General features: G+C 37.5%; 1 pseudogene; it reads left to right on the top strand.

The window, feature by feature from the left end:
• The first annotated feature begins 14,588 nt into the window (after positions 1–14,588).
• LOC127237558 (ferritin heavy chain-like) lies at positions 14,589–15,328 on the top strand (annotated as a pseudogene).
• The last annotated feature ends 1,520 nt before the right edge of the window (positions 15,329–16,848 follow it).

The following is a 16,848-nucleotide window of genomic DNA, read 5'->3' as shown; positions in this document are numbered from 1 at the left end:
CAAGAAATACATCTAAGCTTAAAAGACAGACACTACCTCGGGGTAAAGGGTTGGGAAAAGATCTTCCAATCCAATGTACACAAGAATCAAGCAGGTTAACAAGTTAGACTCAAAACAAAAATCAGGCAAAAGAGATGAAGACTGTCATTTCACATTCATTACAGGAGAAATATATTAGAACAAAGTCTCAGTTCTGCACATTTGTGCCCCAAATACAAAGTCACCTACATTCATAAAAGAAAAATTACTAAAACTCAAAGCTCACATAAAACCTCACACATTCATACTGTAAGACTTCAACAACCCATTCTCATTACTAGGCAGGACCACCAGACAGAAACTTAACAAAGAAACAAAAGAACTAATAGAAGTTATGTCCCAATTGGGTTTAACAGACAGCTATAGAACATTCCATTCAAACACAAAAGAATATACTTTATTCTCAGCTTCACATGGAACCTCCTCTAAAATTGACCACATATTTGGGAAAACAACAAACCTCAACAGATATTTAAAAAAATTGGAATAGCCCCCTGTATGTTATTAGATCACCCTGCTTTAAAGTTGGAATTTGACAACACAAATTGCAGAAAACCTACAAACTCATGGAAACTGTACAATGCACAATTGCACCATTTCTGGGTCAAGGAAGGAATAAAGAAAGAAATTACAGACTTCCTAGAATTTAACAAGAATGAAGACACAACATACCCAAACTTATGGGACACTTTGAAAACAATGCTATGAGGAAGGTTCATTTCACTAATGCCCATATGAAGAAAACAGATGATAGTCACAATAGAGAATTAACAGAACAACTGAAAGCCCTAGAACAAAAAAAAAAAAAAAAAAAAAAGCAAACTCACTCTGGGGGAGTAGATGCCAGGAAATAATCAATTTGAGGACTGAAATCAATAAAGTAGAAACTAGGAAAACAACACAAAGAATCAATGTAACAAAGAGATGGTTCTTCAAGAAAATCAACAAGATAGACAAATATTTACCCAAACTAACCAAAAAGCAGAGAGAGAACATGCAAATCAGCAAAATCAGAAATGAAAAGGGGGACTTAACAATAGACACTGAGAAAATCCAGACACTCTTCAGCTCATACTTTGGATACAAACTTCAAAAATTTAATGGAAATGGACAAATTTCTGGATAGGCAAAATTAAATCAAGAACAGTTAAACAATTTAAATAGACCTATAACCCTTAATGAAATAGAAACAGTCATCAAAATCCTCACAACCAAAAACAACAAAAATAAAACAAAAACAAAAACAAACAAACAAACAAACAAACAAACAAACAAAAAAAAAAAAAAAAAAAACCCAGGGCCAGAAACCTGCAGTGCAGAATTCTACCAGGAATTCAAGGAAGAGCTAATACCAATACTCCTCAAATTGTTCCACACAATAGAAGCAGAAGGTTCATTACAAACTCTTCTTATGAGACTACACACAACTGAGAAAGAGAATTACAAATCAATATTCCTCATGAGCAATGATGTAAAAACACTCAATAAAATACTGGCAAATTGAATCCAAGAACATATCAGAGAAATCATACACCATGACCAAGTAGGCTTCATCCCAGGGATGGTTCAACATGCGAATATCTATCAAAGTAATCCACCATATAAACAAACTGAAAAAGAAAAAGCATGTGATTATCTCACTAGATGCTGAAAAAGCCTTTGACAAAATTCAACACCCCTTCATGATAAAGGTCTTGGAGAGAGCAGGGATAACAGGAACATACTTAAACATAATAAAAGCAATATACCATAAACCAACAGCCTACATCAAACTAAATAGAAAGAAACTTAATATGATTCCTCTAACATCAGGAATAAGACAAGGCTGTCCATTCCATATCTCTTCAATACTGTACTTGAAGTTCTTTGAAGTTCTTGCTAGAGCAATAAGACAACAAAAGGAGATCAAAGGGATATACAAATTGTGAAGACGAAGTCAAACTTTTACTATTTGCAGATGATGTGATAGTTTATATAAGTGACCTGAAAAACTCTACTAGGGAACTCCTACAGCCGATAAACACCTTCAGCAAATTGGCAGGATACAAGATTAACTCAAAAAAAAAAAAAAAAAAAAGTCAGCAGTCCTACTATATATATAGACGATAAAGGGGCTGAGAAAGAAATCAGAGAAACATCACCCTTTACAAAAGCCACAAACACATGAAATATCTTGGGGTAACACTAACCAAGCAAGTGAAAGATCTATATAGCAAGAATTTTGTGTCTTTAAAGAAAGAAATTAAAGAAGATACCAGAAAGTTGAAAGGTTTCCAATACTAACCTCCATCAAAATTCCAGCACAATTCTTCACTGACCTTGAAAGGATAATAATCAACTTTATATGGAAAAACAAATGGCCCAGGATAGCCAAAACAAGCCTGTACAATAAAGGAACTCCAGACTCCAGGAGGCATCACTATCCCCAACTTCAAGCTCTACTATAGAGATATAGTCCTGAAAACAGCTTGGTATTGGCACAAAATTAGACAGGTAGACCAATGGAATTGAATTGAAAATCCTGATATTAACCCACACACCTATGAACCTATGAACATCTGATTTTTAAAAAAAATTTTTTTTAAAAAAATTATATAATAGAAGGTGGAATGTGTCTTCAACAAATGGTGCTGGCATAACTGGATGCTAATGTGTAGAAGACTACAGGTAGACCCATGTCTATCGCCATGGATCCAAATGATCAAACACTTCAACATAAATCCAGCCACACTGAACCTCTTAGAAGAGAAAGTGTGAGGTACCCTTGAACAAATTGTTACAGGAGACAGTTTCCCAAACATAACACCAGTAACACAGACACTGAGATCAACAATTAATAAATGGGTCCTCCTAAAACTGAGAAGCTTCTGTAAGGCAAAAGACATAGTCAACAAGACAAAACAGCAGCCTGCATATTGGGAAAAGATGTTTACCAACCCCACATCTGACAGAGGGCTGGCCTAGTCTCCAAATATATAAAGAACTCAAGAAGCTAGTCACCAACTTACGAAATAATCAAATTAATAAGTGGAGTACAGAACTGAATACAAAATTCTCAAAAGAAGAATCCAAAATGGTTGAAATATATTTAAGAAAGTGCTCAACATCCTTAACCATCAGGGAAATGCAAATCAAAGCAACTCTGAGATACCATTTTCCTCCTGTCAGAATGGCTAAAATCAGAAACACCAATGACAGTTATGCTGGAGAGGATGTGGAGAAAGGGAAACACTCCTACACTGCTGGTAGAAGTACAAAGTTGTACAGCCATTTTGGAGATCATTATGGAGGTTCCTCAGGAAAATGGGATTCAGTCTACCACAGGACCCAGCAATTAAACTCTTAGGCATATACCCAAAAGATACATATCCATGCAACAAAGACATCTGTTCAACTATGTTCATAGCAGCATTATTTGTAATAGCTACCTAGATGCCCCACAACTGAAAAATGGACAAATAACATGTAGTACATTTACACAATGGAGTACTACTCAGTGGAGGAAAAAAAAAACAATGGAATATTGAAGTTCTCAGGCAAATGGATGGAACTTGAAGAGACCATCATGACAACATGGTATGTCATGGTACAACATACAGCAAAGGATCACAAGTTTACTATTCACACCACCAGAGTATCTAGGATACAAGGAGTACCTTAAGAGAGTCTTACAAGGTCCACCACAGAAAGGGAAAGGGACAAAATCTCCTGAGCATATTGGGAGTGGGAGGCCAGTGAGTGGAGAGGGAGTTAGGAGAAAGAGAAGGGGAGGAGAGGAGAACATGTGGGACCAGGAAGATTGAGTCAGGGGACGAATAGACAAGAGCAAAAAAAAAAAAAAAAAAAAAAAAAAAAAAAAAAAAAAGAGATACCATAATAGAGGGAACCATTTTAGGTTTGAAGAGAAAAATGGCACTAGAGAAATGCCCAGAGACCTACAAGGATGGTACTAAATAGCAAACTAAGCAATAGTGGAGAGGTTACCTTAAATGCCCTTCTCTGATAATGAGATTGATAACTAACTTATATGCTATCCTAAAGCCCTCATCTAGTAGCTGATGGAAACAGAAGCAGACACTCAAGCTAAACACTTAGCCAAACTCCTGGAATCCAGTTGCAGAGAGGAAGGAGTGATGAGCAAAGGGGTCAAGACCAGGCCACAGAAACCCCCAGAATCTCCTAACCTGAAAAAAGGGAGGTCATGGACTAAGACTAATAGCTGGGAAACCAGCATTGTACCAGCCCAGACCCCCTGAACATGTGTCTCAGTTAGAAGTCCTGAGCAGTCTAAGAGATCTCAGACAGTGGAACCAGGATATATCCCTTGTGCACGAAAGGACTTTGGGCACACATTTCCCATATAGGGATACTCCCTTAACCTAGAGACAGGAGGGAGGGCCTAGGCTCTACTCCAAATGACTTGGCAGATTTTGATGATCCCTCCTGGAAGGCCTCACCCTTCCTGAGTAATGGTGGCTGTAGGGGGCCATTGGAGGATGGAAGGGAGAGGGAACTGGGATCTATATGTAGAATAAGAAAACATAATAATAAACAATGAAATCTTACTCGACAATAAACTTTTAACACTTTTTCTTTTAGACTAGCTACTACCCACAAACTGATTATCAGCCTTCATCTAGAACTAAATTTATTAAAACAGTAATCGGCAGATACTAACAAGTATATAGCTAAAAGTTGAAGAGACAATCTGTAGCCCACCAGATCACTCAGTATTATCTGTTACAACTATTCTGAGGAAAAAGCAAAATATACCCAAGCAATATTTGTTTTTCAAAAAGTAGAAACATACTTATCTCAGTTCTTTTCTTCATGAATTGAAACAGAAATGGCAGTTCACAGGACTCTACTAGACCCAAGGCAAGTCTATTGGTGTGAGCAATGGATTCAGCAAAATAATTTATTCCTAGTGTATATTAACAATGCAGTACCACCTTATCATACACACCTATTGCCTAGGAAACTTGAGAATGAATTTATCATTCTTTTGTAGAGACTTGTTGGACTATTACAGGGGATGTCTGCTTTCCAGAGGAAAATATCATCTCACTTTGGGCAAACACCTTTGTGGCAACCCACAGAACTTACCCCCTTTGGACTATAATCAAACTCAGAGACTTTAGCAACAGAGTTTTTACTGAATGTTCCACAAAAGCCTTCAACCTCCCCATTGACACCTATAACATCACAATGGATAAATTGCACTCTACTTTTTATTCTGCAGATCCTGGTTATGCAGCTATATGCTATGTTACTAAAATTACAGCTCATTTCTCAGGGCAGGTAAACATGCCCAAGATCTCTAGCCTGATGTTTGAACAGAGACAAACTTTTCACTAAAGTACCCTGTATAATAATCAACACAAAAATGACTTGCTAGGAAAGCCACTGTTCTCTCCTTTTTAACATGCCACAATTACAGTCAATAAATTATGAGATCACTGGGGTTGTTGAAACCCTGGGAGTCCAAAAGTCAACCTGTTCAAAGTGGACACTATTGCTTATACTCATAAAGTTAACAACCTTTAAAACTGTTTCTATTTGATATGACTGATAGGTTATTTATATATGTCTGTATTTGCTTCCCCATATGGAACTTATTCCATTAGATAAAGTAAAGGTTTGGCTTTTTGTACATATTACATTGACCATTCTGGCTTATAAATTACTTATGATTATTTTGGACTTGTTTAATAAACTTCTTTTTAGGAGAAATTATGACAGCAAGACCCAGAGACTACCAAGATACCAGAAAGAACAAACCAGCTAGCTATTTATGATTCCAGAAGACATACCAGTGGAAGTCATGATTAGAGAGACTTCTTCAGGAGATGTTTCATCTCTATGATGACACCTCAGACCAGGAATATTGTATTGCAGATTCTTGGTTCTACCCCACCAAGTAACTGCAATTTTTGCCAAAAAGAGATGGTATGAATACATTGGTCTTATACCCAAGATGGACTCCTCTGGAGACTCACCAGACTTCCTGTTTCTTTATTTATCATTTGCTCTTTTATATTAGCATGCACAAAACTGAAAAATGACACCAGAAGCTTATAATGAATCTTACCAGACTCTTAGCTGGTTTTTCATTAATAAAAGAAGAAATATCTGGATCATAGTCATGGCCCATAATGTTCCTACTTGTCCCTGATCACAAGTTAGCAAGATGTTCTACTATGATTGGCTTAGCTCAGAGTCTTACAGCTTCAACCCTACTGTGCCCCCACCCACTTAACTTTATTTTTTATTTCTGAATATATTTTAACTTTGTGCATACCGAACCCAGAGAAAATATAAATTTGGGAAAATATGTATATTCCATAGGGATCATGACAATACCCTGTGATCTACAATGCTTTTGATCATTTTGTTTAATAACTGTATGTTTTAGTTCCTGTGATTTATTTTCCTGAATTCATTTCTCTATTAGTGATTAGCATAGTTACTATATGCTGTTTGCTTTTTCTGTAGTGGCCCAAATTTACGAATTTCTTTGTAATTGTTGATAATTCTTATACATGGTCCTCATCATCACTATTCATGCCCCAAAGACCAGACAACTGAATATAATGGCATGTGAAAATAGCTTAGTCAGGAGCCCTACTACACCCAAGGCTCAACTGATAACCAGATCCCAGTGACATCACTCATTCAAGATAACCAGATAAGAGTCTAGAACCCCACATAGCCCACTGGACAGTATATAAGCAGAGACCAAGAGCAATGCTCTGCTCTGTCTGCTCTGCACATCTGGAGAGATGCCACCTTCATCTGCCCTGCAGCGGGAGTGTCCGCCAGGATCCTGACCCTTGACTTAGAGACTTCTGTTAGAGACTGGATCTGACCTTTAGCTAAGATACATCGAACAAGTGAGCAGCCTTGGGGAGATAGGTTTGGGTCCATAGTTAGGAATTAAGAGTGTGAAGCTTGTATGATGACCCTCAGCATAATAAAACATAACTTTGGTTATATAAACTATGTGAATGTACCTTTTTTCTTGTGATAATCACTCACTCAGATGTTCACAAATGTTGGAAAACTATGGGTACAGTAGTACAAAAAGGAATAAGACCTGCCTACATTCACACCATATTAGTCTGTGAGGAAAGACAGGTGTAAAAGCCTTGTATTAGGATAGCTCTGGGTATGCTATGGGATACAGGAAAAGGCAGAATCAGCAGAAAATTGGATTTGAACTCAACATAACTATGTAGCATAGACTGAGAAAATACAGTGTCTCTTTATACTGTTCCCCTACTCCTCCTGTCTCTAGTAACAAGACAGAACTATATCAAAGAATTTAATGGGTGTACAGAAAGAGAATACAATAGAGTGATAGATTTTGGAGACAGCAAATCCTCAAGATGTTTGTGATATATGAACCATTAATTTACTACAGTTACAAAGTCTTTTTTGGAGTTTTGAAAGTGAGACTCAGATATGTAATCTCACTTCTATTGTTGCTTCCATTGTCTGCCCACAAATGCCTTTCCATGCCCCCTTAATTCCTTCTCACCCTTGATAATCCACATCCTCTATGACTTCTGCAACCGGTAAACACCACAATGCAAATTTTCCACTACAAATAGCCCACATCACAAAACCCAATTACTCTTGTCTGATAATATGTTCTAAGTTATTTTACATACTTATCCAAGCATGCTTTTAAGTGGCCACCCATCCTTAGAGGGTAGAAACCATATTTTAGCCTCCTTCCACATCCCCATAGAGTCAAGTTCTGCTACTAAGCATCTCCAAACTAGTTGATGAATACAAACTAAGAAATGAATAAACTAAAGGAATAATGGAATTGTTGTTATTACTCTTTGTCAAAACAAAACATCCCCAGTATTTACATCTGGCTTTTCAAAGTGGCTACTATATAAAGGGATTTAATTTTCAACAACAGATAGTTATAGCCTGCTTGGCAATGTCCCAAACTTCTGACCAGATTAAAGCAGGAAGAAGAAACATAATAAGAAACCACAACACAGTATTATTTCTCAATGATTTTCTAATTCTACACATAATACATATTATACTTAAGATAATAGTTGTATTTTATGACCGTAAGATCTCTTCCGTGTGTATGTTGATCTCCTACAACTTTAATTAAACCAACTCCAGCACTACTCTCCAGGCTTCCGAGCTTAATTTTACATTAGACTTGATATTTGAGAGGCTGCTTTTAAGACCTCCCAAGTAGAAAATCCCATATCATTCCATAGTAATCTATCCTTCTCAGCCAGTCAGCTCCTGGGTTTTTTTGTTTTGCTTTTGTTCTTTTTTTTTTTTTTTTTTTTTAATCTAAATCCCATACACTGCACTTGTGTCCCATTCCCTCTCATTTTGACCCACTGTAAGCAGAGAATGGTTGATTACTGTCAATTATGACTAAACAATTCTTCAAACATAAGAACTATTGAATTACCTGGGCTTACCTTGCTGAGTCTAATTATCACAGTTAATTTAACCTGTGCTCATAGATCTCAATCCCTTATTTCTTAAGCTTTCTGAATACTTTCATATTGAATCATAAGTTTATTTCATATTTTTGATTTTGTTCTTTTTTTACTACCTTCTCCCTCATATTTCCTCTGTTTTTTTTGTTTGTTTGTTTTGTTTTGTTTGTTTGTTTGCTTTTTTTTTGAGACAGGGTTGCATATAGCCAAAGCAAGCAGGACATCACTCACTCACTCACTACATAGTAATGGATGGCCTTAAACTTTTGATCCTTCTGCCTCCACCTTCTGAGTGCTGGGAAAATAGTCATACATAGTTCAGAATGTAAAATTTAAAACAGAGTGCAAGGAAGTAATAGCTAGAAGAGGGAAATAGCCTCACAGGTCCTGAATTATTTCCTCCAACCCCTGCCTCTTAGCATACTGCTTTCCATCTCCTCCTACAGGGATATATTCCTACACTGTCAAATATATCAGCCCTAAAGTATTCATCAGCCTGAAGAACAGACTACAGAGCAAGGACTGCCTCTTAGTAGCTATTGTCTGCCCTAAGTGTCTGACACTTCTCATGGGGGGGTCTGCCAGTCTTCTCCCATTTGTCAATATTTGTGAGGAATATCTTAATACTCAATTCTGACCTCTAATGACTACACTATAACAAAAATAAATTTCATGGGAATACCATTTTCCTAAGCTGTTGGTTCTTGGACCAGAGCACTCTTATTTCAAGTTGGCATGTATTTAACAACCATTCTGGGTTTGCCCCTTGGTCCAGCAGTCTTCTGTAGAATGGTTATAAGCAGATTTCTTAATAGACTGATGAGTGTTTCCTGTATAATTTCATTTAAAACAAGTGAAAGCCAAAATAATATCTACTGGGTCTCCAAAAAAAGACCATGCTTTTTGTGGCCATGTAGATGGGTCTGTCAAGGTCATTGTCTTTAACAATGTTTAGTGCATTGCCGATGTTCAAAACAAAACCAAATGGTAAATCAGCACACTCTTTTTGTGACTTCTAAAGTGAACTCTTACCCATACCTGTCTATTTTTCTTCTATTAAGTATAATATAATTACTAATTCCGTAGAAATTCCTCCTTCCTACCTCACCCTTCAAATCACCTCCCAATCACTGATCTGTGATTTTGTTGTTGTCAGTCATAAAAGTTTCTCTATGTTCTTTTATAAATTCTACCTGTGTATTTTTGTGTTTTTCTGATTGAAAAACAACATCTATAATATCCAACTAGAAAAATCAATTCATGGAATTGATTGGTCTATGTATTCAAAATTACTGAACTTAGGGCTCTTAAGTGTGACCTTTAAGGATTACATCACTTTCATTTCAGTAACCCTCCAATTATTTTATTCCTTTCATTTGGGGGGTAGTTTTAGCATATAGTCCAGGCTAGCCTTGAACCCATGACCCTCCTACTAGATTGAGGCGCACACCAGTGTGCACAGATTTTTCTCTCTTGTTATGTTCTGACAATATGATTAGTTATCACTTTTGCCTTAGCTTGCTATGCCTAAGCTTTTTTAACAGACATTTTAAAAAATCACTTCTCTAAAATCATTCATATCTGAACTGAAAATATGTTAAATTTACTTGCCTGATGGAAAAGCTGCCATGAAGAAGCTCTTAGTTAACAAAGACATTAGTAAATGAGTTAAAAAGCCCAAGAGAAGAAACCTCAGTCTCAGGTGCCATGGGAGCTGCCGGAATAAATATTAGAAGGAGTTTCTTCAATGCTGCCTCTAATGCCCTTTCCACCAGTTACCCTCATTAATCCTAGTCATGCTGTTCATGGTCTTTCCAACACATCTTCCACACTCATGATTTACTATATGTGTCTTTAGCCAAATATTGCCTAAATCACCAACTCATCAAATCTCTCTTCTAACCATTCTCATTTCTCTTTGTCTCCACACTCTTGCTTACTCAGGATGGAAACTAAGCAAACCAGGATTCTTTTTTCTTCCTTTACTAAATGGTCTTCAGTTTTGCCTTTATTTCCATTGCATTACTCTTCTTTAAAGTTTTGACTTAACCTTTCCTTCTTGACATGCAATAAGTATTTAAATTTGTTGAGTCGCTCTCCAACTCATTCAAGCTTTATCTACTAGTAAACTGGTATTTCCAATAACAAGTGTACAAAGAAGGAAATGCAGACAGTGAAGATCCACTGTCTTAAAGAGAAAAAGAGAAGTATTTCTTTTTTATATATAATTTGGATCTATTAACATAGTCCCTCCAAAGCCTACTTGATTATATCCTAAATGCTTACCTATATAAAAGTACTCAGTGTGTCTTCTACTCTCGTTCTAATACCTCATAATTCTCCTTTAATTGTTTTGAATATTGCAATGAATACTTCATTATGCCTCAAATGCACTGTGTACTCATGCCTCCAAGGCAATGGATGTGCATATTTGGAATTTTCTATCTTCTACAAGCCAACTCTGTTCTAGATTCTACATGTCATTCAAAGCTAATGTCCTCTGTGACATGTCCTCTAACATAGTTAAATATTTGGGTTCAATGTCACCACAATCTATAAATGAAGTGTTGATGGGAGATGTCATTTTGTAAATGTGTTTCTCTTATTGGTTAATGAATAAAGCACTGTTGGCCAATAGGAAAGCAAGATAGGCGGGATTAGGAGACAATGAGGTTTCTGGAAGTAGTAGGGAGGAGATCCAAGAGGGTGAACTGATAGAACACCAGCCCCTCTCTCCGGTAAGATGAGACCTCATGGAAATAGATTAATAGAAATGGGTTAATCATTAAAACAAGAGCTAGCCGATAAGAAATTAGTTACTGGCCAACAGCATTTTATCAAATACTGAGCCTCTGTGTGTTATTTGGGGCTGGCGCAGTAGTGGGCCCAGGCGGGCAAGGAAAAACCTACTTGTAACATATGGTGACACAATGTGGCTAATAAGAACTTCCACTTAAAATTTAACAAAAGCTTAAAAAAGGGTTTTAGAAACAAAAGAACAGAGACAAGTAAGGCTTCTTGGTAGCAGCATTTTTTTTTTAAACTCTGTTTTGCTAGAGACAAGCAGAGACTTATGCGGCTCCTTAAAGGGAGGTTTCATGACTCAGCATAAGTGGCAAAAAAAAAAAAAAAAAAAAAAAAAAAAAAAACCGCATGGCTTTTAAAGAGCTCTGCTAGCAACTGAATTGTGTGTAGGAGAGCTGGCAATGGTAATGACCACATCTCCAAGCCGGTAGCATGCTGTTGGATGGCAGCATAGACCAAGGTAGTGAGCACAGCTCTCAGTTCTGGTGGTAAAGGTACCCACAGCCATCTTTGATAGACCGCAGCTAGTACAGCTGAGACTTTCAGTTTAGCAATGTTGTTATTTACCAGATAAAGACTCCTGGTCAAAAAAAGATAAAGACTTCCAGTAAAGACAGAGTCAGATTACAAAGACTTCTAAAGGTTTACAGTGTGTTTTAAAATATATGTAGGCTTGGGAGAGAAAAAGAAAAAGGATAAAATGGTTTAAAAAAGAATAATAAAAAGAGAACAGCTGGGTGTGGTGGCACAAGCCTTTAATCTCAGCACTCGGGAAGCAGAGGCAAGCAGATCTCTGTGATTGCAAAGTAAACCTGGTATGCAGAGTGAATTCCAGGACAGATAAAAGTTACACAGAGAAACCCTGTCTCAAAAAATGAAAAAAATAGAAGAAATAGAATAATAAAAAAGCCACGTAAAGAAGGAGAGAATCTGGATACTGTACAGTATTATAGTGTCTTTGTATCGTTATACTGCTGAGGAAATAACAACTGTTAAAACAAATACTGCTGGGTCAATGCAATTTATATATTTTAAAAATGCGTTGACTTCAAAATTTAAGTCTAAGGACAGGTTACTGGGGAAAAGAATTTCTATTTTTGTTTCCACAGAAAATGAAAAGCTGTGGATTCCTTCCAGACTAACATGGTTTGATAAAGCCAGACCCCCTGAAACAGAGTCCCAGGTGATCCAACATTCAAAATAGCTGAGCAAACCAGGATTTCCGCATCTTCTTAGGATCCCCATGACAGCGCCCCCTACCAGCAGGAAGCAGTTTGGAAAAAACTAGTCCCAAATTCCCAAATAGTGTTCATAAATATTTGTTTTCATTTATAGGGGGTTGGTTATAAATGGTTAATGATCACAACCAATTTTTTTAAAGGTAAAAAGGGGATTATGGTATAGAAATGATTATTTTAGAATGGATTTTCATTTATTGATACAAATTTAAGGTCAAGTTTGTGATATGTATATTTCTCCTCTTGTTTAGGTATGTGTTTATATGGCTCATTTAAAAATGTATAACAGTACAGATTATAGATCATTACCTATAATAGTCAAAACTTATAGTTAAGTTACTTAGGATTTCTAGATACACAGAGATGTATTTGAGATAAATAGGCATTCTTCAAACCTTTCAAAGACCTACAGAATATGGCATTTAAAAAGGTTTAGGGTTTTTCTTAACAGTGAGGCACAACTGCTCTTGGCAACACTACCTGCATCAGAAAGGAAGACTGACCTTGAAGAAATGTGTTATGGAGTTTGCTTCCAATATTGCAAGACTAGCCATTTGGACAAGATACTGCTCTTGTCTGGACTGTTTGACTTTATGCTATATAAACTGGACATGCAGGACCCACAGGAAAGTGACTGCTGACACAAGATGAACAGTGTTGCAGGGTTCCTGCTTCATGGAAGAGACTACCAGACAGTCTGCAGGACACAGAGAAAAGTGACTGACAAACTGCCAATACAAGAAGACAGTTTAAACTTTCCTGCTTTGCTGAGGAGTCTGCCAGACACACTATGGCCTATGGACTGAACATGGAAGATTACAGAAGAACTTCGGGTGACTGACCAGGCAGTGAGTTGTCTCTGTCATTTCTAGAGTCTATATATTATGCTTCTGTGGTATTTGAAAGAGCTGAAGACAGATAGTTATGGTTATAGTTTTCCTTAGTTAGGATTAAAGATGTTACATATAAGACTTTAGACTCACAAAGATAGGATAGATGATAGAATATTTTCTTTAAGTCTTATTAAATGTTAATGGACTAAATATTGTTAACTGTGATTCTTATTTGATAACTGTTGTGTGATATATTTTGCTATGCTAAGGTTAAAACCCTTCCTTTTATTTTAGACATTAAAGAGGAGATGATGGGAGATGTCATTCTGTAAATATGTTTCTCTTATTGGTTAATGAATAAAGCACTGTTGGCCAATAGGAAAGGAAGATAGGCAGGACTAGGAGGCAAGGAGGATTCCAGGAAGGAGTAGGGAGGAGTCAACATAGAGAGACTGGAGAGAGCACTGGCCCCTCTCTCCGGTATGATGGAATCATGTGGAAATAATTAGATTAATAGAAATGGGTTAATATTTAAGACAGAGCTAGCCATTAAGAAAGTGGTAACTGGCCAACAGAATTATATTTAATACAGAGTCTCTGTGTGTTATTTGGGGCTGGCATGGTAGTGGGACAAGACCGGAGGGGAAAAACCCTACTCATAACAAAGTGTCTTCAGCTGTCACACATGTACCCCAGGAGAATAGCAAATGGTTTACTAAGTATGGGAAGAATATATTTTGACATCTATTTGTAGCCACTGAAAAACTAAATAAAAATTGATAGTTATCAGTTGACATATAAATTTCCCTGAGCATGCATGTCAGACACTGATTCAGAGTTTGAAGTATCACCTGGAAGTGTTCCATCTATTTTTTCATTCATTCCAGCTTATTGCTACCTATAATAAATTAGACAGATATCAAAATAGTCTTTATCTAGTATTTTAAAATTAAAATAACTCTCCCATGTTTTTCTTATCTACAGAAAGTAGTCTTTGCTTTTCCACAGAAGAAAGACAAAATTAAGAATAAGAATGTAAGGGCCAGACGTTCTCGACCAGAGTCGCCGTGGTTTCCTGCTTCAACAGTGCTTGAAGGGAATCTGGCGCTCGACCCCTCCGACCCCAGCTGGCTGCTATGGGACAGAGCCCTTTGCAACCTCTTCCCTCAGCTGCTCCAGCATTGCCACCGTCCGCTGTCGCCATGACCAGCACTGCCCTGACCACAGCGTCTCCCTTGCAAGTGTGCCAGAACTACCACCAGGACTCGGAGGCTGCCATCAACCACCAGATCAACCTGGAACTGTACGCCTCCTAAGTCTGTCTATGTCTTGCTACTTCGACTGGGATGATGTGGCTCTGAAGAACTTTGCCAAATACTTTCTCCACCAGTCTCATGAGGAGAGGGAACACGCTGAGAAACTGATGAAGCTGCAGAACCAACGAGGCGGCCGAATCTTCCTGCAGGACATCAAGAAACCAGACAGTGATGACTGGGAGAGCGAGCTGACTGCAATGGAGTGTGCACTGCACTTAGAAAAGAGTGTGAATCAGTCACTACTGTAACTGCACAAACTGGCTACTGACAAAAATGACCCCCACTCGTGTGACTTCATTGAGACACATTACCTGAAAGAGCAGGTGAAGTCCATCAAAGAACTGGGTGACCACGTGACCAACTTGCACAAGATGAGAGCCCCTGAATCTGGCATAGCAGAATATCTCTTTGACAAGCACACCCTGGGACACAGTGAGAGCTAAGCTGATTTCCCCAAAGCCACCGTGATCTCACTGGTCCATGAGACAGTGCTTGCATGTTGGGCTGCCATTACCTTTTCTATAAGTCTCACCAAAACATCTGCTTAAGTTCTTTAATTTGTACCATTTCTTCAAATAAAGAATTTTGGTACCAAAAAAAAAAAAAAAAAAAAAAAAAAGAATAAGAATGTAAGCTTTGCAAACAAAAGTAAATCACACATACATTTTCTTTATAATATAAAGTTTAAAATGATACTCTTGATGCAAAAAACTCAGTGTTCAGTTAGATCTGACATAGAAATCATATTACCAAGGTAAAAAAACGTCATTAATAGTGCATTATACAGGGCAAGGACAGTTTTATTTTGTTGTTGTTGTTATTATCCAATAGAATCAAAGCCACTTCAAATATACTGGCTACCTCACCTTTATTTATTTTTTATACTTCAATTCTTATGTGATTTTGTTAGTACAATGCACACATGTATAGTTTATATAAAATATCATATATGGTAAGCAGGTATTCAAGAATGTAATAAGATCAGTAGCCCAATCTCAAAGTGTGTGGTTCACATTTCTCACCAAATTCTGTTTTGTTTACCCCTCATCTATGTAGAAGTCAGGCCTTGTCTTGTTAATTATGGTCAAGTTTATTCATACATCACTAGCACCTCCTTCTTCTAAACAACAGTGTCTTGGAGTGAAGAGCTATATCTTATCATATCCACTTACAGTTTTCCACTGAGCTAATTATATTTACTGAGCCCATGAGTGACCCTTTAATAAACATTGATAGAAGGATGAATGAAGGCTACGTGTATAAATGGAGGTTTGTTCTGTGGTTTAAAGTGCTGTAACCTTGTTCCTGTTTGGATCAGTGAGAAGGAATATTTAAGACACCACTCCCAAAGGAGGAAGGGTTAAAGAGCAGCTTGGGTGAGGCTACATAAAATCAACAGAAACTCCAGCTTCTCCTGAAAAGAACGCCAGCGAGAGGCAACGAGACAGAGTCTGACTTGGGAGTGGTGAATTCTGTGTGAAGAGAACCAGAGCCCAAAAGTATTCCCCTTTCCCCAAAGAAAAGCACCTAGAAACTGATCAGTAGCAGTAGTTTTCTTTGTTTGCCTGCCTTAATCTGCACTGTAGCCCAGGGCTTGCTCTGTTACCTGAAATGACCTGATATATCAGGAAGTGCATTTGTGCTGCTTGGTCTAAATGGGCAGTGCAACCCTGCTCATGGTATAATAGTGCTATGAAGCAGCCACATTAAGAAGAGAATCATGTAGGACAACTATTGGTGATGGAAACATTTTAATAATGGCAGTCCTTCTGTAATTACCAAGGTTTGAGTGCCTCCTACACTTAAAGAGATATGGAAAGGCAATAGTAGACAATCATATCTAGTGACATCCATAAACCTCAAAGAAAGAGAAGGAATGAGTATTTGAACCTCATAAGAAGACTGCCACACACACTACATGGGTTTGAGAGAAAGAAAGTCCAACAGTGTCCAAGGCAAGAAGGAAAGAGCAGAAGATGCTATACCATGCATCATACAAGAGCTATTTTGGGGCTTGGTTGCTTCATTGGTTCTCAGAAGGCTGCAGTGTTTCAAATCCTTGCTTCTGTCAAGTCTTAGCTAAACAGAGAGCTCATGAAGTCCAGACACCACAAGGATGAGAGCCAGATTC

Source organism: Phodopus roborovskii, unplaced genomic scaffold (assembly GCF_943737965.1).
Source record: "Phodopus roborovskii unplaced genomic scaffold, PHOROB, whole genome shotgun sequence".
NCBI classification, from domain to species: domain Eukaryota; kingdom Metazoa; phylum Chordata; class Mammalia; order Rodentia; family Cricetidae; genus Phodopus; species Phodopus roborovskii.
The sequence above is the reverse complement of the archived record's forward strand: the minus strand, read 5'-3'. Positions and strand labels throughout refer to the sequence as shown.